This window comes from Giraffa tippelskirchi, chromosome 13 (assembly GCF_054371585.1).
Source record: "Giraffa tippelskirchi isolate mGirTip1 chromosome 13, T2T-mGirTip1v1.2.pri, whole genome shotgun sequence".
Taxonomy (NCBI): Eukaryota; Metazoa; Chordata; class Mammalia; order Artiodactyla; family Giraffidae; genus Giraffa; species Giraffa tippelskirchi.
Genome location: NC_137287.1, coordinates 91,312,221 through 91,334,821, shown reverse-complemented (window position 1 = coordinate 91,334,821; position 22,601 = coordinate 91,312,221). Strand labels below are relative to the sequence as shown.

Below are 22,601 nucleotides of genomic sequence, written 5' to 3'. Positions count from 1 at the left end.
GATTGCCAGAGATACATAAGTCCTGCGTGTCATGGACCTCTTTGATACCCTGGTAAAGACTCTGGATCTTTTCTTAGGATGATGTTTTTAAAAGTATAAAATAAAATTTATAGAGTTATAATGGGGAACGGTACATTCCGCATCAAAATACAGTTGTCATAATACCTTAAAAACTATTTTAGGACATGTGAGATGCTTTTTAATGCATCAGATTACAAGATCAAGATGGAAATTCTATAAGCATTGCAATCTCAAAGTAGTAATGATGAGTTTACATGGAAGCAATATTTTAGGATATCTACAACTACTATAATATGTTTTAAAAAGATCTCTGATTTCTATTGGTGACAAAGTCGCCTGAGATCTTTGCATCTCTCACTCCCTTGACTCAGAGCTCTGTTCAAATATTACCTTTTCAGGGGTGTTATCCATGACATCCCTGTACAATAACCCCAATTCCTTAGACCTTTACCCACTTTATCTCCACCACTATTAATACCACTTGAAATTATGTTACTTCTATATTGTCATTTTGACCAATAACATTCTTTGTAAATATTCCATCAGTGGAATTTCTATCTATTAGAACAAGGATTTGATACCAGAAGCTCCATCCTACTCCAGATATTTAAGATGTTTTAAATGATAAAGATACAAACATATCTGAGCCTAAAAACAGGAGAGTGATAACTTCATGTGTTATAAATGAGAAGGAAATTCATATCCAAAGCCGTGGGGCTGAGCAAAAGTTGAAACCATGTGGCCTTTGAGGACATACAGGCTGAAAAGCTGCTTTATGGTTTCAGCTATAAAACCAGGAGCCAGAAAAGAACACCATCCTGAAACAGAGTCCAGTAAAAACTCAGCCACTACCTATGGTATTGGTCCAGTCTGTGGCGGGGTGGGAAAGTTGACAGAGAGTTTTGAAGCACTTAGCCATATTGTACACGTATGCAAACCTAAATGGTACATGAAATCTAAGTATAAACTCTAGGATACAAACTACCTTGAAGTCAGTAAATACAACAGAACCACAGCAGAAACCATGGTGAAACCACCTTTGCAATGCTTGCGCAATTTAGGTCAATCAGAGAGGTCTTCAGTAAAATATTCTTCACCAAAAATGAGCTCATACATAAAAATAATGAAGCACACAAAGGAAAGACGCCATTACTAGAGATAATCAGTATGGAATAAATGGAGAATTAGCCAGGAAAGAACTAGAACACATAGAACAAAATCTTAAAGAGTCTTTAAGGACAGAAAATGATGGCGGAGGAGTAGGTGAATGTGGAGTACATTTCTCTCCATGGATACATCAGGAATACACCTTCAGACACAAAAGTCCTTGCAGAACACCAGTTGAGAGTGGAGAGGAGTACCGACCAGAGGAAAAGAATATATAGAACCACACAAAACTTGCTAGGACAAGGGAATTAGGGGAAAAAACAGGAGTGTTAGCAGGAATGGACCTGCCCTCGGTGGGTGGGGGAACTAAAGTAGGGGTCCAATCCCCACATTGGGGTAATTGTCTGAGTCAGAGGAGAAATATTTAAGGCTGAGAGTGAAACAGCTGATCTGTGGCAGCCTAAATGGAATGATAATCAGACATCCTTGCCACAGCCATACACACCTCAGACAGAGATGAGGGTCCCCTGTAAGGTGCAGTGGCTGGGAGCTGGAGCTTGGGGAGTGTGGAGCGATTCCAGGGCAAGGGCTACTGTTGACTGCAGAGAGACAGATTGAGGGGAGGGGAGGGAGAAGATTGTGATGGGAAATGCCTTTGGAGGAAAGCCGGGCAGCCATGGAAGCAAGGTAATACTGCTGAGTCACATGTAGGGGGTGGAGACATCACAATAGCCTCTCTCTCCTCACATGTCAGCACTGGCAGCTGAACAATGGAGAGGCTGACCCATCAAATGCCTGACGCACTGGACTACAGAGTAGGACCCCACCCAGGGTGTTCCTTTCAGTGACTGATGCACTGATCTATAGAGCAGTACCCCAGCCACTGGGTGCCCCTCTATATGCCTGACACGTCGAACAACAGAGAAGGACCCCCAGGCAAGGGAGCCCTCTGAGTGCCTGAATGGGTGGAGCTACGGAGAAAGATTGGCCAAAGAGGCCTTCTGATCACCAGCTACAAGAGGCTCGAAAAAGATTCTGGCAAGACCGTAAATCGTGCAGTTGGGGAAGTCCCTGTCCCTGTACACTTGGTGGCCAACAGGGTCCCTGCAAGTCAAGCAGCTGTGCCACCTTCACACTCAACTCTCACTGGAGCAGAGCTGCCACAGAAAAAAGTCTTGCGTCTATGCACAGAGTCACTTCAGCTGTGTCCGACTCTTTGCGACCCTGTAGACTGTGGCCTGACAGGCTTCTCTGTCAGGGAGGGTTGTTCTCCAGGCAAGAATACTGAAGCATACTGGCCAATACTGATTGTCACACCCTTTTAGAGCACTATATTTCCTGCTGCCCTAGCTGCCAACTCCCCTGAGTACCTGGTGCTGCCAAAACCCCTGCGACTCAAGCAGCTGCACCACCTCCACACCTGGCCCTCACAGGAGCAGGCCCAAGTCCTTCAGGGCAGACTCAGGAGCAAACCAGTGGATGACCCACATGCAGAGGTGGAAATAAAACCACAATTGAAACACAGGGGCAGTGTGGCTAAGGAAGAAGACCCAAAACCTTCCCACCAGCTGTACAAGCTGCAGATTAAATCCACATGATTAACTAGACAGACTCTGTGCCTATGGAATATATAAAAGGTCATTGAAAGCTCTCACAAAAGAAAACGCACTAGCTCTGATAGCTGTGGACATTGGAGGTGAGAACTTTAAACTTTTAATCTTTTTAAAAACCTATTATATTTTTTCTACATTTATTATTTTTTTTTTGCCTTTCCTGCTGTTCTTTTCCCCTTGCACTCAATCTTTAATGTTTATAAATCATCTTCATCTACCTCTATTTAACTGCTCATATCTATTCTCTTTCTTTTCTTTCTTTCCTCTCAACATATTTGTTAATTTTGTTTTCATTGCCTTATTCCCCACTTGTCCCCTTGTTTTACTTTAGTTTTCTAGTTTTTGTGCTTTTGTAAGTTTTGTTCTTAACTGGTAAACATATAATTTTTGATTTACTTTGTTCACTGAGTCAATCTACTGTGCTTTATTTTTATTGGACAGTTTTCACTTTGCTCATGGGTATATATGTATATATTAATATTCCATTATTTTAATTATTGTTTGCCTGATTTTGTAACTGCCATTTGTCTGGGGTTCATCTTTGGTTTTCTCATTTTTGGATCTTTTTTTACTCTCCCTTAATGCCATAACAAACCATTTGTGGAATCTTCATTCCTGACCAGAAATCAAGCCCTGAGCCTTTGGAGTGGGAGCACTGACTCCAAGAACCTAGACTACCAGAAAACTAACCCTAGGGAATATCAAACAGTGAGAACTCACACGAAGGAAACCACTTGAATACAAGACCCAGCATCACACAACCACCAGTAGCACCCTGTGCAGGATGCCTCATCTGAACAACAAACAAAACAAAAATACAAACCAAATCATCAGCAGACAGGATTACCACCTCACTAAGCCTTGCCCATCAGAGGAAAACAAACAAACAAAAACACAGTTCAAATCTAATCCTATTCCAAGCTTACACAAACCTCTGGACCAACCTTAGGAGGGCAGAAACCAAAAGGAAGAAAGAATTCAATCTCGAAGCCTGGGAAAAGGAGACCTCAAACACAATAAGTTAAAAAATATGTATAATGAAAAGGCAGAGAAATGTTACACAAATGAATGAACAAACTAGAAACACAGAAGTCCAAATAAATGAAGAAGAAATAGGCAAATAACCTGAAAAAGAATTCAGAATAAAGATAGTGAAGACATCAAAAACCTTGAAAGCAAAATGGAGAAAATGCAAGAATCAAATGCAACAAAGACATAGAAGAATTAAAGAATAAACATACATAGACAAACAACACAATTACTAAAATTAAAAATACTCTAGAAAGAATCAATAGCAGAATATCTGAAGCAGAAGAACAAATCAGTGAGCTGGAAGATAAAATAGTGGAAATAATTTCTGAAGAGCAGAACAAAGTAAAAAGAATGAAAAGAACTGAGGATAGTCTCAGAGACCTCTGAGACAATATCAAAATCACCAACATTTTAATTATAGGGGTCCCAGAAGAAGAGAAAAAGAAAAGATATAGTTGAAAATTATAGTTGAAAATTTCCCCAACATGGAAAAGGAAATAGTCAATCGAGCCCAAAAGGAACAAAGAGTCCCATACAGGATAAACCCAAAGAGAAACATGCCAAGACACATACTAACCAAACTAACAAAGACTAAACACAAAAAAAGAATATTAAACTCAACAAGGGAGAAGCAACAAGTAACATACAAGGGAAACCCCATATGCTTAACCACTGATCTTTCAGCAGAAACTTTGCAGGCCAGAAGACAATGGAAGGATATATTTAAAGTATTGAAAGGGAAAAATCTACAACCAAGATTACTGTACCCAGCAAGGATCTCATTCAAAATTGATGAAGAAATAAAAAGCTTTTCAGACAAGCAAAAATTAAGAGAATTCAGTACAACCAAACCAGCTTTGCAACAAATGTTAAGGGGACTTATATAGTCAAGAAATACAAGAAAAGAAAAAAGATCTATAAAATCAACCCCAAACAACAAAGAAAACGGCAATAGGAATATACATGTCAATAATTACTTTAAATGTAAATGGATTAAATGCTCCAACCAGAAGACACAGACTGGCTGAATGGATACAAAAACAAGACCCATATATATGCTATGGGTCTACAAGAAACTCGATTCAGACCTAAAAACACAGACTGAAAGTGAGAGGATGGAAAAATATATTCCATGCAAATGGGAAGCAAAAGAAAGCTGAAATAGCAATCCTCATATCAAAAAAAAAAAAAAAATAGACCTTAAAATAAAGATTACAAGAGATAAGGAAGGACACTACATAATGATCAAGGGATCAATCCAAGAGGGAGATGTAACAATCATAAATATCTATGCACCCCATGTAGGAGAACCTCAATACATAAGGCAAACACTAACAGAAATAAAAGGAGAAATTGACAGTAACACAATAATAGGAGACTTTAACACTCCACTCACACCAATGGACAGATCATCAAAACAGAAAATTAATAAGGAAACACAAGTCTTAATAATACATTAGATAAGATGGATCTAATTGATATCTTCAGGACATTCCATCCAAATGCAGAAGAATACACCTTCTTCTCAAGTGCACATGGAACATTTTCCAGAATAGACCACATCTTGTGTCACAAATCAAACCTCAGTAAATTTAATAAAATTGGAATCGTATCAAGCGTCTTCTCCAACCACAATGCTATGAGACTAGATATCAACTACAAGAAAAAAACTGTAAGAAACACAAACACATGGAGATTAAACAACATGTTTCTAAATAACTAACAGGTTATTGAAGAAATCAAAAGGGAAATAAAAAAAATTCTAGAAACAGATGACAATGAAAACACGACAACTCAAAACCTATGGGATGCAGCAAAAGCATTTCTAAGAGGGAGGTTTATAGCAATACAATCCTACCTCTAGAAACAAGAGAAACATCAAATAGACGACCTAAATTTACATCTAAAGCAATTGGAAAAAGAAGAACAAAAAACCCCCAAACGTAGTAGAAGGAAAGAAATCATAAAGATCCAAGCAGAAATAAATGAAAAAGAAATGAAATAAACAATAGTAAAGATTAATAAAACCAAAAGCTGCTTCTTTGAGAAGATAAACCAAATTGGCCTTTAGCCAATCTATAAAGAAAAAAAGAGAGAAGAATCAAATCAACAAAATTAGAAATGAAAAAGGGGAGATTACAGTAGACAATGCAGAAATACAAAGGATTATAAGAGACTATTATGAACAATTATATGGATATCCTGGAGGAAATGGACAGATACTTGAAAAAGTTCAATCTTTCAAGACTGAACCAGGAAGAAATAGAAATTATGAACAACCCAATTACAAGCACTGAAACTGAAGCTGTGATCAAAAATCTCTCAAAAAACGAAAGCTCAGGACCAGATGGCTTCACAAGAGAATTCTATCAAACATTTAGAGAAGAGCTAATGCCTATACTTCTAAAACTCTTTCAAACAATTGCAGAGGAAGGAACACTTCCAACCTCATTCTACGTGGTCACCATCACCCTGAAACCAAGCCAGACAAAAACAACACAAAAAAAGAAAACTGCAGGCCAATATCACTGATGAACATAGATGCAGAAATCCTCAACAAAATTTTAGCAAACAGAATTCAGCAACACATCAAAAAGCTCATACACCATGATCAAGTTGGGTTTATCCAGGGATGCAAGCATTCTTCAATATATGGGAATCAATCAATGTGATACACCATGTTAACAAATTGAAAGATAAAAACCATATGATCATCTCAATAGATGCAGATAAAGCCTTTGACAAAATTCGGCACCCATTTATGATTAAAAGTCTTCAAAAAATGGGCATACAAGAAACCTACCTCAACATAGCAAAGGCCATATATGATAACCCTACAGCAAACATTATTCTCAATGGTGAAAAACTGAAAGCATTTCCCCTAAGATCAGGAACAAGGTAAGGGTGTCCACTTTCACCACTATAATTCAATGTAGTTCTGGAAGTCCTAGCTACAGCAATCAGAGAAGAAAAAGAAATAAAAGGAATCCAAATTGGAAAAGAAGAAGTAAAGTTCTCACTATTTGCAGATGACACGATACTGTATAGAGAAAAGCCTAAAGATAGTATTAGAAAATTACTAGAGCTAATCAGTGAATTTAGCAAAGTTGCAGGATACAAAATCAACACGTAGAAATCACTTGCATTTCTATATACCAACTGAAAAATCAGAAAGAGAAATTAAGAATCAATCCCATTCACCATTGCAACAAAAGGAATTAAATATCTAAGAATAAACCTACATAAGAAGTAAAAAAAACTGTACACAGAAAATTATAAGACACTAATGAAAGAAATCAAAAATGACATAAACAGATGGAGGGATATTCCATGTTCCTGGATAAGAAGAATCAATATTGTAAAAATGACTATACTACCAAGTACAATCAACAGATTCAATGCAATCCCTATCATATTACCAATGGCATTTTTCACAGAACTAGAACAAAAAATTTCACAATTTATATGGAAACACAAAAGACCCTGAATAGCCAAAGCAATCTTGGGAAAGAAAAACAGAGCTGGAGGAATCAACTTTCCTGACTTCAGATTATACTACAAAGCAACAGTCCTCAGGACAATATGGTACTGGCACAAAAACAGAAATACAGACCAATGGAACAAGATAGAGAACCCAAAAATAAACCCATGCACCTATGGGTACCTTAGTTTTGACAAAGGAGGCAAGAACATACAATGGGCCAAAGACAGCCTCTTTAATAAATGGTGCTGGGAAAACTGGACAGCTACATGTAAAAGAATGAAATTAGAACACTTCCTAATACCATACACAAAGATAAACTCAAAATGGATTAAAGACCTAAATGTAAGACCAGAAACTATAAAACTCTTAGAGGAAAAATTAGGCAGAACATTCGATGACATAAATCAAACCAAGATCCTCTATGACCCACCTTCTAGAGTAATGGAAATAAAAACAAAAGTAAATAAGTGGGACCCAATTAAATTTAAAAGCTTTAGCACAGCAAAGGAAACTATAAGCCAGGTGAAAAGCCTGCATTCAGAATGGGAGGAAATAATAGCAGATGAGACAACTGACAAAGGATTAATTTCCAAAAAATACAAGTAGCTCATACAAGTTAATATCAGGAAAACAAACAACCCAATCAAAAAGTGAGAAAAAGACCTAAACAGATATTTCTCCAAAGAAGACATACAGATGGCTAACAAACACATGAAAAGATGCTCAACATTGCTCATTATTAGAGAAATGCAAATCAAAATTACAATGAGATATCACCTCACACCGGTCAGAATGGCCCTCATCAAAAAGTCCACAAACAATAAATGCTGGAGAGGGTGTGGAGAGACGGGAATGCTCTTGCACTGTTGGTGGGAATGTAAATATGATACAGCCACTATGGAAGATGGTATGGGGATTCCTTTAAAAACTAAGAATAAAACCACCATATGACCCAGCAATCCCACTTCTAGGCATATACCCTAAGTAAACCAAAATTGAAAAAGACACATGTATCCCATTGTTCATTGCAGCACTATTTACAATAGCTAGAACATGGAAGCAACCTAGATGTCCATCAACAGATGAATGGATAAGAAGCTGTGGTACATATACACAATGGAATGTTACTGAGCCATAAAAAGGAACATATCTGAGTCAGTTCTGATGAGGTGTATGAACCCAGAACCTATTATACAGAGTGAAGTAAGTCAGAAAGAGGATAAATATCATATTCTAACACATATATACAGAATCTAGAAAAACAGTAGTGAAGAATTTATTTACAGGGCAACAATGGAGACACAGACATAGAGGATAGACTTATGGAGATGGAGAGAGTGGGGGAGGGGGTGAGATGAATGGAAAGAGTAACATGAAAACTTACATTAACATATGTAAAATATATAGCCAATGGAAATTTGCTGTGTGGCTCAGGAAACTCAAACAGGAACTCTATCAACCTAGATGGGTGGGATAGGGAGAGAGACGGGAGGGAGATTCAAAAAGGAGGGGATATACGTATACCTATGGCTGATCCATGTTGAGGTTTGACAGAAAACAACAAAATTCTGTAAAGCAATTATCGTTCAATTTAAAAAAATTTTTTTTAAGAAAAAAAGAGTCTTTAAAATAAATATGTTTTTAAATGTTTAAAGACATCTAGGAAATAATAGAATTCATAAAGAACAAGACTTTTTCTCCACTCCACAATAAACAACTAGAATGTCTGTAACTTTCACCTTTCTTTCTATCCTTATCCTGTATCTTGAAGCCCCCAGATGCATGAGTGAGCTCAGTCACTCAATCATGTCCAACTCTTTGAGACCCCAACTCTTTGAGAGCCCACCAGACTCCTCTATCCATGAAATTTTACAGGCAAGAATACTGGAGTGGATTGCCAAATGTTAAAAACCACAAATAGTTATCAAGAAAGTAATTCTTTCTCCATTCTTATGTGGACATTGTGGTTGTCAACAGGAGAATGGTAAAATTTTTTGAAACAGAGGTTTATAATGGCTGTGAGACTGATCTCATTAGATTTTAAGGTTTATGGCTCTAGGTATACATCTACATTGTCTAGCCTAATAGAAACCATTACATAATAAGAAGAGAGTATAAAACATTCTGTAAGTTTTTTATTTTTAAAAATAAAACATAACATTTAAAAGGTAATGACTGCAAGAGACTTCTAAGTTGTTAGGTCTAGTTTCACAGTTAATCATAACAGAGACTGGCACTACAGCACAAAAAACTAAACAGTTTTCAAATCCAAGTGTTCAATCCTTCTGACTTAGGCTAATTCTAGTTCTAGATTTCATTATTCACTGTATTAAGCAGTTCTCATAAGAAAACTAACAAAGCCAAACCAGAATCACAGCTTCCAGCCTGAATTCAAGAATTACACACACTAGTTGAGACTGTCCACTATGTCATTTTTTTAGGATATCATTTTAAAAGGCCAAAAAGAAATTCTAAAATTTAAAACTAAAATCTTAGAAAATGAAATGGTTATACAGTAAACTAGACATAGCTGAACAAAGACTTAGTGAATCAGAAGATAGATGTGAAGAAATCATCCAATACATGGCACAAAGTTGTGGAACATGCTTTAAAAATGGGAAGCAGAAAATTTATATCCTTAGATGCATATTTGAAGCAAACAAAAAAGATTAGGAATTAATGAGGTAAAAATTCTATTAAAGAAGCTGGATAAAGAAAAACAGAGTAAATATAAAGAAAAAGGAAGGAGATAAGATTAAAAACAGAAAATAGTAAAATAGAATTCAATGAAAGCTTAGAGATAATTGAAAAAACCAATTGAGCTTTTGACTATAATGTTCAAATCTTTTACGCTTTTGCTCACTTATAGTTTTATTTTACCCATAAATATATTATGATAATCTTGTTTTAAATCTCTTTTTTTCTTGTATTTTTAGGAACTTTTATTTTCTGTCCTTGGATGTCATATTTTTGAAAATAAACTCATGGATATGGTCACTTATATCTCAGGATCCTAGTGTAGTGTCTTCTTTTATGAAACTGGGAAATTTGGAATCTCAGATCCTTTCCTGTGATTTCATTCTATGACTATACACATTTCTCAACGTTAGACAGAGAGAGAGCGGCAATCATTCTAACTTCACACATAATCACAGTTTTTAACCAACCACAGAGTTCTATTTGGGAAAATAGAGCATTGCCTCTTCTTACTTTTTCTTTGTAGGAACTACAAATATACGTCACAAATACAATTCACTGATCCAGACTTCAGCTTTCTGAAACATGATGGGAAAACTATGGAAATCTAATAACCAAACAGCCAATCTATTTAGAAGAGTCCGAATTCATCAGTACTATCACCAGGTGGCAATCTTTATTTTTCCAAATCCCTGTGCATACTGATTATTAACAATGGGCATCAATTCTCTACCCCTCCCTGATCCGTGCCCTTTTCAATATGTCTTCGCACCAATGCCCATCAAAAGGCAGAGTCTATTTGCCCACCCCTTGAATCTGAACTTTCTTTGTGATTTGCTGTAGCCAATTCAGTTCAGTTCAGTTCAGTCACTCAGTCGTGTCTGACTCTTTGCAACCCCATGAACTGTAGCACGCCAGGCCTGCCTGACCATCATCAACTCCTGGAGTTCACCCAAACCCATGTCCATTGTGTTGGTGATGCCATCCAACCATCTCATCCTCTGTTGTCCCCTTCTCCTCCTGCCCTCAATCTTTCCCAGCATCAGGGTCTTTTCAAATGAGTCTGCTCTTTTCATCGGATAGACAAAGTATTGGAGCTTCAGCTTCAATATGAGTCCTTCCAATGAACAACCAGGACTAATCTCCTTTAGGATGGACTGATTGGATCTCCTTGCAGTCCAAGGGACTCTCAGGAGTCTTCTCCAATACCACAGTTCAAAAGCAACAATTCTTCAGTGCTCAGCTTTCTTTATAATCCAACTCTCACATCCATACATGACTACTGGAAAAATCATAGCCTTGACTAGACGGACCTTTGTTGACAAAGTAATGTCTCTGCTTTTTAATATGCTGTCTAGGTTGGTCATAACTTTCCTTCCAAGGAGTGAGCGTCTTTTAATTTCATGGCTGCAGTCACCATCTGCAGTGATTTTGGAGCCCAGAAAAATAAAGTCAGCCATTGTTTCCACTGTTTCCCCATCTATTTGCCATGAAGTGGTGGAACCGGATGCCATGATCTTAGTTTTCTGAATGTAGAGCTTTAAGCCATCTTTTCCACTCTCCTCTTTCACTTTCATCAAGAGGCTCTTTAGTTCTTCTTTACTTCCTGACCTGCATGCAGGTTTCTCAAGAAGCAGGTAGCCAATAGATTATGCAAAAATTGATATTTCATGAGTTCCAAGCCTAGGCCTCACGAGAACTTGCACACTTCTATTATCTGGATCCCTGCTTCAACCATAAAAATAAGCCCAGATTATCCTGCTGTAGAGTAAGCGGCCACATGGAGCAGAACTGAACTACCAATTGACTAAAGATGCCCGGGCACAGCTAGATAAAAGTCACCTGGCAGTTCCATAGACTCAAGAGGAAAATAATTGTTTAATGTTGCACAGTACTAAAGTTTGGTTATTTTTTGTTTTATAGCATTATAGTGACAATAAGTAACTGGAAATTTTTCAGAAACATTTGTTGCACTGAGTGGAAATTCACTTCTCATGAAACTGATTTGTATATCTTTTTTGTTTCTGCTTTTATTTCTGTTCTGTTGAATAAGAATTTTGCTTTATTGAAAGGTTTGTGCATATGTATTTAGTTTGCTTGTCTGTGTGGCAGAGAAAATAATTTTTCTTCCTCCTCCATTAACAGTGGTTTTGTGGAACCTAAATTGAAGGACTGTGTCTGCAGGACCATCACCTCTGTCATGTAAGCTCTCAAATATCTGATCATTACAAAGGAAAACAGAACTGCTCTCCTTGTTCTGTGGATCAACAGAATCAAACATTAACTTAGGAACACTGAAACTCCCCCCTACAATCATACCATAGAACAGTAAAAAGCAGCCTGTTTCAAAAATACTCATATCTCTCAAAAAAAAAAAAAAAAACATATATATCACTATCCAAAGTCTTCCTAAATGACTCAGTGGTAAAGAATCTGCCTGCAATGCAGGAGACATGCAGGAAACTTGGGTTTCCTCACTGGATTGGGAAGATCTCTTAGAGAAAGAAGTGGCAATCCACTCCAGTATTCTTTCCTGGAAAATCCCATGGACAGAAGGAGCCTAGTGGGCTACAGTCCATGGAGTCCCAAAGAGCCTGACACAACTGAGCACGAACGCATGCACACTACCATCCAAGCTGGGATAAAAGAGCTCCATATCAAAGAAATAAAATGTGAATGGACTCAAGCTGGCTGATCTCATTTGTGATTTACAAATATCAGTGAGCTTTGTGTGACTCTCTATTGCATAACACATACTGAACACAATTTTAAATGTCATTTACTCTCTGTGAGGCAAATAGTATTTTCCAAGTAAAAAGTGGGGAGGGGAATTGTTGTTGAATTTTCATAAAAGAAGTTCAAGAATGAAGGAAGATTGAACTTCATTGTTGCTTCGCAAGCACCTACAAGCCTATTATTTGCATCAGTAAGTCAGTTCAGTTGCTCAGTTGTGTCTGACTCTTTGCGACCCAATGAACTGCAGCACACCAGGCTTCCCTGTCCATCACCAACTCCCGGAGCTTGCTCAAACTCATATCCATTGAGTCAGTGATGTCATCCAACCATCTCATCCTCTGCTGTTCGCTTCTCCTGCTGCCTTCAATCTTTCCCAGCATCATGGTCTTTTCCAGCAAGTCAGTTCTTTGCATCAGGTAGCCAAAGTATTGGAGCTTCAGCTTCAGCATCAATCCTTCCAATGGATATTCAGGACTGATTTCCTTTAGGATTGACTGGTTTGATGTCCTTACTGTCCAGGGGACTCTCAAGAGTCTTCTCCAACACCACAGTTTAAAAGCATCTATTCTTCAGCACTCAGGTTTCTTTCTGGTCCAACTCTCATATCTATACATGACTACTGGAAAAACCATAGCTTTGACTAGATGCTTTCAAACTGTAGTACTCTAGAAGACTCTTGAATATTCAGGTTGCTAGTAGATGGAACCATAGATTTTAGAAATTCAGATTGAGATTTCCTTCTTAGTAAACAATGGTAATGTGACAGCTTTAAGAAAGTATAACCTTTAAGAAAATAACACTTTCCTAGACACATATCAATCAGACTAACGAGTAGCAACCAAAGTAACAGAGCAATGAATCTTTGAAGTTACCTCTTTAAAGGTAACTCTTGGGGGAAAAAATTAAAAATTATATATATAATTATACACACACACACACATATATGTATATATATATATATATGTAGTAATGCAAATGTTAAGATCTAGGAAATAGCTCTTTACATAGCCATCAAATTATATGTGTGATGCAGGTTGTGAAGCTGGAAGGTAGTATTTACTATTGACCTTTGTCGGCAAAGTAGTGTTTCTGCTTTTTAATATTCTGTCTAAGCTGGTCATAGCTTTTCTTCCAAGGAGCAAGCGTCTTTTCATTTCATGGCTGCAGTCACCATCTGCAGTGATTTTGGAATCCAAGAAAATAAAGTCAGCCACTGTTTCCCCATCTATTTGCCATGAAGTGAAGGGACAGGATGCCATGATCTTAGTTTTCTGAATGTTGATTTTTAAGAAAGATTTTCTTTCTCCTCTTTCACTTTCATCAAGAGGCTTTTTAGTTCCTCTTCGCTTTCTGCAATAAGAGTGGTATCATCTGCATATCTGAGGTCATTGATATTTCTCCTGGCAATCCTGATTCCATCTTGTGCTTCCTCCAGCCCAGCATTCCACATGATGTACTCTGCATATAAGTTAAATAAGCAGGGTGATAATATACAGCCTTGATGTACTCCTGTCCCAGTCTTCAACCAGTCCGTTGTTCCATGTCCGGTTCTAACTGTTGCTTCATGAACTGCACACAGATTTCTCAGGAGGCAGACAAGTTGGTCTGGTATTCCCATCTCTTTAAGAATATTCCACAGTTTGTTTTAATCCACACACTCAAAGGTTTTGGCGTAGTCAATAAAGCAGAAGTAGATGTTTTTCTGGAATTCTCTTGCTTTTTCTATGATCCATCAGATGTTGGTAATTTGACCTCTGGTTCCTCTGCTTTTTCTAAATCCAGCTTGGACATCTGGAAGTTCTCAGTTCATGTACTGTTGAAGCCTGGCTTGGAGAATTTTGAGCATTACTTTGCCAGTGTATGGGATGAGTGCAATTGTGCAGTAATTTGAACATTCTTTGGCATTGCCTTTCTTTGGGATTGGAATGAAAAGAGACATTTTCCAGTCCTATGGCCACTGCTGAGTTTTCCAAATTTGCTAGCATATTGAGTGCAGCACTTTCATAGCATCATCTTTTAGGATTTGAAATAGCTCAGCTGGAATTCCATCACCCCCACTAGCTTTGTTCGTAGTGATGCTTTCCTAAGGTCCGTTTGACTTCACATTCCAGGATGTCTGGCTCTAGGTGAGTGATCACACCATCGTGGTTATCTGGGTTCTAAAGATCTTTTTTGTATAGTTCTTCTGTGTATTCTTGCCTCCTCTTCTTAATCTCTTCTGCTTCTGTTAGGCCCATAACTTTTTTGTTCTTTATTGTGCCCATCTTTTATGAAATATTCCTTTGATATCTCTAATATTCTTGAAGAGATCTCTAGTCTTTCTCATTCTATTGTTGAACATATTTCACATTGTTGGTTGTTGTTGCTATTCAATCACTAAGTCATGTCTAACTCTTTGCCACCCTATGGACTATAGCTGACCAGGCTCCTCTGTCCATGGGATTCTCCAGGCCAGAATACTGGAATGGGTTGCCATTTCCTTCTCCAAGTGATCTTCCCAGATAGGAATTGAACCCACATCTCCCACATTGGCAGGTGGATTCTTTAGCACTGAGCCACCAATGAAGCCCATATTTCACATTATGCCTCCATAAGCAATTTTAAGCAGGACATATAGCAAAATGGAAGTAGAATTAGGACTGAAACTAACAATATAAACCATTTGGCATACATCTCAGCTAATTGTTCTTATATTTTTCAAAATTATTTTTGAAAAATAAGTACATTTACTGTAGAAAACTTAGAAACTATAGCCAAGCATAAAAGGAAGTTAAAATCACCCTTTATCCTACCACCTAGACTTATTTTACAGGAATTTATGATTTTTTCTAAACAGGTATTATCATAAATATATTAATAATGAATATATTTCACCAAAATTGAATAATATTCTATTTGGTCAGTTTCTTCTACTTAATATTAGATTTCAAACCCTTTCCATGTCATTAAAAATTGTCTTCAATTCTTGAAGAATGAATGATAAGATCATTCATCTTCATCATTTTTACAACCAATTTCTCATTTTTAAACATTGATGCCATTTTTTTTTTTTTTTTACTATTTCATCAAAATGCTGTGATGAACAAGCATCTTTATAGTTGTGCAGTTGAGCACATCTGTGATCCTTTAAATAAATTCCTTGAAGTCATCTCTATTAATACATTTTCCTAGTTAGTCTTAACAGCTTTGATAAAGACAACCCTTATCTCCCAGGGTTGGATTATATTTGTCTGAAAATCACTTTGGTACTACCATATTGTTCAAGTATGGCTCTCCTTGGCCCTCTGCCTTTTATGACTTAGCCTCCTCTAAGGTGTTTTCATTTTGGAAGGACACTCTACAAATCAAATAAGCAGGAAAAGTTCCCTCTCAGTACCTCTCTTCCTAGTCACAGCAATCTTTTTCCCTCAAAATCTCAACTCTCGTATGTTCTCATCAACCCCTTTCACTCTAACATCCCTAGCAGATTATGAAGTTAGACTAAATATTCAAATAGGGAAGTTTAAGATGTGGTCTCTTCAGTGTTCCAGATTTTACACATGAATATATGTATATATCCATTATCCAATAGAAATGTAATTTCCAAGCTTCAAAGGGCCTATTTAGGAAATTTGGGTAAAAGAGGAACTTCCTTCCTATGATCAGATTTATGGGTTATGTAGTGTTGAGCAAAAAAAAAAAAAAATGTAAGGGGAAAGTGCAAAACAGCAGGTTCAATATGCTCCATTTGTACCAAGTATTGTGTGTATGTTTGTGTTGGGGGTGGTGAGGGAGTGGATACTTTACTCTTATAAGCATGAAATAGCTCTACTAAAGTACACAAAGAGTGAGTAATAGTAATTTATTTGGGAGAGGAAAACTAGGTGATAGGTAGATAAGAATGAATGAAAATATATTTAAAATATGAGATATAATGAAATACATTTATATGTTTCATCATATATATTGAAGTGAAATTTAAATTTTTCTGACCTTAAAACCTCTATACCTTTGAATGCTCCCCTAATGTTTAAATTAAATTTAAAACAACGTACATTCATGACATAAATTGCTATTTACTTTGTGAATAGACAAATTCTACACAGGCTTGAAAGGAATTTTTATGATAAATTATGTCAACTCATTTCCCATGCACCCAAGAGGAAGACAGGAGCCAAGATACTTTGGCCAGAGAGGGTGTTATTTGACCTACAAAAAAGTCATCAAATCAAACTCAGTAGAGAATGGGAATAATTGTTGGAAACAAAAAGAATCAATGAGATAGAAACATGAAGATCATGCACTCCCTCATTTCAATAATTAAATAAAAACTATTTTCTGTTGTCCTGTCTATAGTAGCAATTCTCTGTTTGTAGTGGAATAGAGAAAAGAAAAAAAGACAATCTGACATATTATTCTGGCAAATAGCCATTGGTATACAAGAAAGGAGCATTCAGAAGATCCATTTGCAGCTCCCAAGTCCATTTATTTCACACTTCTGTCATCTCGGGTTGCCTTTCCAGCAATCTGTCAACAGTTTCTATCTGCCAAAGACACATTTAGCATCCTAAAGGAAAGATAAAGTACATCCAGCGCAAAACCTATGGAGCTTAGATATGGCTCAAAAATAAAACCAAGGACAAAGGCTAATCAGACCATTTTTCATTTGCACTATTTTTGTGTTTTATAAGCAAGTGACTAGCAAATGAAAGTATCTGTTAATGTCTTACCCATCTCTGTTCACAAGAGTTAGGGATTTCTTCTTTTGTTTATTGACCTCCTACTGAAGGGGTATGCTTGGGACTGAAGATAGAAGGATGGATAAGAAATGGTCCCTGCCACCAAGAAGACTTGAGACTAACAGAGAAAGACAAAGCAGTACACTGTCAATTATAATTTAGTGCAATCCATGCCCTAATAAAAGTATGCCAGAACATTATGGGAACACAAAAGAGACAGACTTTGGACTAACAGGATCGGAAGAAAGCATTCTGGAAGAGCAACACTGAATTGGATTCTAAAGGCAGGCAGGAAGTAGCAGGATGGAGAATTAGGGAAAGAACACCCCAGTCCAGATTCTAATGTGGGTACTGATTACCTGCTGTGATGACCCTGACACTCTTGGCCCTCCCATCCAGGGCTCAGGTCTCAACTTCCTGGTACTAAATCTCAGGGGCTGACTCCCACAGCCTTTGTTTCCCAGGCTTTGTCAGTTCCTGAGATTCAGGACAGAGAAAAGGAGGGTTGAAAACTGGATCAGAGGGAAAATAGGCCCAGAGCTATCATAGTAGGTAAGCAATATTCACAATAGAATCCTTATTGGGCTTGTTCAGTGGGAGGCAGGGACAGGAGGTAGAAAAGCAGACAAAGGTAGAAGCCAGAGTCTATCTTCTCTGCCTTGGACAGTGTCTCCAGCACAGCATCCTGCTGTGATTCCTGCTCGCACTGAATAGGCCCATCTGAGGTTCTAGCTTCCAAGAGTTGATCTCTCCAAGCTAACTTTACCTCCTCCTTCTCCATCTCCCTCCTGCCAAGAGATGGTAAAGGATTCTTGCTGTTGCTAATCTCTAGTGGCTTCATTGATCCCTCTTTGGCTTCATAGCTCTTCTAAAACCTTTGATCCCAATTCTCTGCCATTACTATTCTTTGTGTCACTAAAGTCCCTTTGTTTTAAATACTGAAGACAGTTTCTGGTGAGATCCTGAGAGATAAACTGTCCATATTCCCACAAAATCTGAGCTACTCAAGGACAAAGAAGACCTTTGACCCATTTTATCCCATATACCCAAAGAAGACACGCCAAAATGGGAAAGTAGGGAAGAAATGGAGGATAGTATAGAAGGAACAAAAAAAAATAAACAATCATAACTCAGTTCAGTTCATCTCAGTCGTGTCGGACTCGTTGTAACCCCATGGACTGCAGCACACCAGGCCTCCCTATAGGTCACCAACTCCCGGAGTTTACTCAAACTCATGTCCATTGTGTCGGTGATGCCATCCAACCGTGTCATCCCCTTCTCCTCCTGCCTTCAATCTTTCCCAGCATCAGGGTCTTTTCCAAGGAGTCAGTTCTTCGTATCAGGTGGCCAAAGTATTGGAGTTTCAGCTTCAGCATCAGTCCTTCCAATGAATATTCAGGACTGATTGCGTTTAGGCTGAACTGGTTGGATCTCTTTGCTGTCCAAGGGACTCTCAAGAGTCTTCTCCAACACCACAGTTCAAAAGCATCAATTCTTCAGCATTCAGCTTTCTTTATAGTCCAATGCTCACATCTATACGTGACTACTGGTAAAAGCATAACTTTGACTAGACGGACGGGTCATAGTGGAGAATTCTGACAAAACATGGTCCACTGGAGAAGGGAATGGCAAACCACTTCAGTATTCTTGCCTTGAGAACCCCATGAACAGTATGAACAGGCAAAAAGATAGGACACTGAAAGATGAACTCCCCCAGTCAGTAGGTGCCCAGTATGCCACTGGAGATCAGTAGAGAAATAACTCCAATCATAATTAAAGACACCGTAATTCCAAGCCAAAATACCTATAGTCTTTAACAGACACGTTTATTTATATGACATCCTGAGTCAACATAAGCATCAATATCCTGCATGACTGAAGCATGACTATAATGAGCAGCTGTCCAACAAGATGAGTAACATCTAATAGGCAGTGAGAGGAATATATAACCTTAAAAGACCTTGTCTGTTGGTGAGTCTTTCTGTGATGTGGACACTTCTTGACCTATTAAGAAATGGAGGACAGTACCAGACACTCTGGTTGACCAGAACTCAAAGCTAAATCAAGCAGCTGCCAAAATCTGGCCTTTTCCTCATATTGTATTTATTTCCATAATGTGAAGATAAGCTCATTGGTATCATCCAGGCTTTTGAAGACAAAATGTACATTGTTTACCAAGGCAGGCTGGCGGGTCACTGATCAAGTTCAAAGCTCTACTTAATACCCATGTTCTGCCCATTCTATTTCCACTGTGCTTCAAGAACCAAAGGGAGGAACAGCCAAGCTAAACTACTGGCAGTGTGCAGCATTAAGTCATACTAGGATATTGACTCTTCTGAAATGCTGGAGTAAAACATAAGGATCATGTTTATCCCACATAAGTTTCCTGTGTACACTATTTATTTTTAAGCTGTAAACATACTTGGAGATAGTGATGCAGCCTCCAGAAGAATTACTAAGAAATCAGACACAATTTCTGTAAATCTTCAAAGGGGTATTGTGAAATTTCAGACACAGTGTGAGCAAATTTTTTAGGGGGGAATGGTGGCATACTATGATGGGTTTGTGAAAATGCCTATGAGATTCGGTGACAGATCTGTGATCCTGATCCAGTATTAGCAGAGCAAAATATGAAGATTAATTTTTACTAACCATATCCCTGGTTGTTTTAATGGAAGCTTTTTTGTCTTTTCTTGGTGACAAGAAAGAAAATCATCTGTGTTTTCAGAATCATGAATATTTATCCCAGGAATCCTTTTCCTATCTCCACTTTGCACTGGATGATGCACCAATGTGTCATGGCATAGTTTGGGGTTTTCACAGAAACTAAAAAATACTCCAGAAATTTGAAAGCCTGCAAGCATTCCTGGAGACATTAGAATCCTCAGTGCACCTCAAGTCCATCCAACTGCCAGCAGAGCATAAACAGGCACCAATTTCCACTTCAGGACTTCATTGTCAGTGTGGTTATTAGACCAAATTTTGACTTGGAGATAGACTTGGAGTCATGACTCCATGCCCTGCTGTGACCTTCACCAAACCTTATGTGGGCAGAGCATTCTTGGTTGTAAGTTCTTCCCTTTCACCCCTTTAAATATATTGTACCACTTTCATAACTTAAATATATACATTGAGTTGGACTTCCCTGGTAGCTCAGACGGTAAAGCGTCTGCCTACAATGCGGGAGACTCGGGTCGATCCCTGGGTCAGAAAGATCCTCTGGAGAAGGAAATGGCAACCCTCTCCAGTACTCTTGCCTGGAAAATCCCATGGACAGAGGGGTGTGGTAGGCTACAGTCCATGGTGTTGCAAAGAGTCGGACACGACTGAGCAGCTTCAATTCACTTCACTTCAGATGGTATTAACTTCAACTTTCTCATGGTTCACTCACATAGGTGTGAAGTGAAGTGAAAGTCACTCAGTCATGTCTGACTCTTTGCGACCCTGTGAACTGTAGCCCACCAGGCTCCTCTGTCCATGGAATTCTCCAGACAAGAATACTGCAGTGGGTTGCCATTCCCTTCTCCAGGGAATCTTCCTGACCCAGGGATTGAGCCCAAGTCTCCTGCATTTTAAGCAGATTCTTTACCATCTGAGCCACCAGGAAAGCCCCCCAATTCAGCTGAGCCAGTTGCTAAAGCATTCTAGCCACTGGTGGCTGTCTAAATCTGTGCTTTAAGCAGTTGTGGGAGTTAAATACATCCATGCAGGTGTATTTAAGTAGCTCGGTGCAGGGTCCACACATGAGCCCCAGGAAAAGTACAGAACAATGCTGACTGATTCAAGACACCTTCTCACTGCATTACAGCTCTTCCCTTGAGTCCTTCCAAAGCAGCTCTAATTTGTATCAGCAATGAGGGACCCCTGAGAACCATTCCGAATACCCAGGGCACCTAAAGACCTGCTGCACCTAGAAAAGTCCCAACCTTTCCTAGAAATGAGATACTCAGAGATGGCTCTGAAGGCTGATGTGTCCCCAACACCCTAGTGTAGACTACCTCTCTGAGACTGAAAAGTGAAAATGAAAGTGGCTCAGTTGTGTCCGATTCTTTGTGATCCCATGGAATTCTCCAGGCCAGAATACTGGAGTGGGTAGCCTTTCCCTTCTCCAGGGGGTCTTCCCAACCTGAGTAAATTGTAAAACTTCTGTTCAGCTCCCCATACTTGTAGCCTCAAAATGAAAGTTCAGTTCATCATAAGCAAATTCCCTGAATGCCAGTTTACCAAATGAGCAATTCTCTGAGTTCACCTCTTATGCATATGTGTGTATGTATCTGACAAATTTCAATTTTGTCTCCAGGTCATCATTTTAAAGAAAGTTCACTTTGTTCCTTCTCTCTACTGCTGTAGCTGGGAGGTAAGGGATAAGGAGACTGTGGACCAAAGATGGAGCAGACAGTAGGATCCTGAAAGATAAGAATCTTTAACATATTCTTGGACATTCTTCTGAATATGTAGAATGTTACAATTATATTTTTCTTATACTTCTTCCCACTCATCCAGATAGTGGGTTTTGTTCACTTGACTTTCAGAAAATTGACTTTCCTGCTTCCCCTATAAATATATGTTGATGATGAGTCATGGAACCATAGGAGTAAGAGTTGGAAGGGATGCCAGAATCTTCTTATCCAGTTACACCAAGCATGGCATAAGTCATTGAGTCCCTCCATGGATATGCTTGGTGAGGCCATGCATGAGCTCTCAGCCACCCTTCATATCTCTGGGCAGTGAAGACCCTCAGAAGCACAGCTTTACCTCTGGAGCCTTGAAGGACACACCCACCACATCCTGACACTGTTCCCTCAAATGGTGGAAGGCGCTCACAGGATGCATCTGAGTCTCCTTGTCTGATGATTAACATATCCCGCACTCCTCTCCAAACTATATTTTTCATGGTTTTCTGTCCCTTCTCAAATATTCACCTCTGATTTTTTCCAGTGTACCAGCATCCTCTTGCAGTGTTGCTCTGTTATATCATTTTTTACATACCAAAATAACAAATTTTTAAAGACTTTCTTATTATAAAATATATATAAATACATTTTTTAATTTTTAATGATTTTTACAAAAATATCTAGAAATCACAGGTGAACATAAAGTATCTATGATCTGCAGTGATCATCTGTTGCTGTTTTTGCCTTCCCAGCACATCTCCCCTTTTCCTTAGTAATGACACCTTTTCCCCTTCCCATC

General features: G+C 38.4%; 1 long non-coding RNA gene across 1 annotated transcript; it reads left to right on the top strand.

Moving 5' to 3' along the window:
* The first annotated feature begins 1,971 nt into the window (after positions 1 to 1,971).
* LOC145532105 (uncharacterized) lies at positions 1,972 to 5,888 on the top strand. Its single transcript, XR_014072996.1, has 2 exons — positions 1,972 to 2,824; positions 3,365 to 5,888. It is a non-coding gene; the product is annotated as an uncharacterized LOC145532105 (long non-coding RNA).
* Positions 5,889 to 22,601: the final 16,713 nt, after the last annotated feature.